Source organism: Coturnix japonica, chromosome 3 (genome assembly GCF_001577835.2).
Source record: "Coturnix japonica isolate 7356 chromosome 3, Coturnix japonica 2.1, whole genome shotgun sequence".
NCBI classification, from domain to species: Eukaryota; Metazoa; Chordata; class Aves; order Galliformes; family Phasianidae; genus Coturnix; species Coturnix japonica.
Genome location: NC_029518.1, coordinates 33277032 through 33277936, shown reverse-complemented (window position 1 = coordinate 33277936; position 905 = coordinate 33277032).

Genomic DNA, 905 nt, shown 5'->3' with positions numbered 1-905 from the left:
AATAAAGTGAGTAAATGGATAAGTCCTCAGCTGACTATGAATACCCACTAGATCTCAATTAAGAAAATACCTGCTGTTGCTGAACTTCTGTTATTGGAATTGAATAGTCAGGTCAGTTTTGAACAGAAGAGGATTCAGGTGTAGAACAGCAGGATAAATAAATTTGCACTAACCTTACCCTAAACTATTATTCTTGTCTGTCGTATTTCCTTTCTCTCCTTCTGAACACTGGCAAGTGTATATCATTGTTGTATTGTTGTAATTATTCTATTCACAACTGTAGTTCTTCCCCAGTGTAGGAGAAAAACTGGGCATGTTTTCAACAAATCAGATGAAATATAAACATGTGATAATACCACCATTTGAATGACTTTACCTTTTTTTTCCACTGAAAACATTTCTTAGTTTCCGCTTTGAAAGAAGCTTGCCTACCCCGTTCTCCTTTGCTTAGTGATTGATGCCTTTTGTAGTCTCCTGTTGATTGTACTCAGAGTTACATGTTTTTTCTCACACATATGCCTAATCAAACAACAGATTTCCATGCTCTGAAGTGGGTGCCAATTTACACAGGGTGAAATGCAGTGTGCTCTGATGAGATTATATCCCATTTATCTCAGTTAACACCTTTTCCATTGTTGTGTATTACCACATGACAGACAAACTTTCTTTTCACGTATCAAAGTAGGAATTTCAAGGCTCAGGGAAGAAAATATTAAAAGTGATGGGTGAAGCCCAACGTTTTCTCTTTATTAGTGTTGCATCAAGTGAAATTTTGATGTCTTTTACTTCTGAGTCAGCAGTGAGAAGTTATTACCTATTCATCTGGTTATGGAAACAGCATGCAGGCACATAGTATCAAATGCTTTAAAAATGTTTTTCCTTCAGAATCAGTAATGCTGAACAAC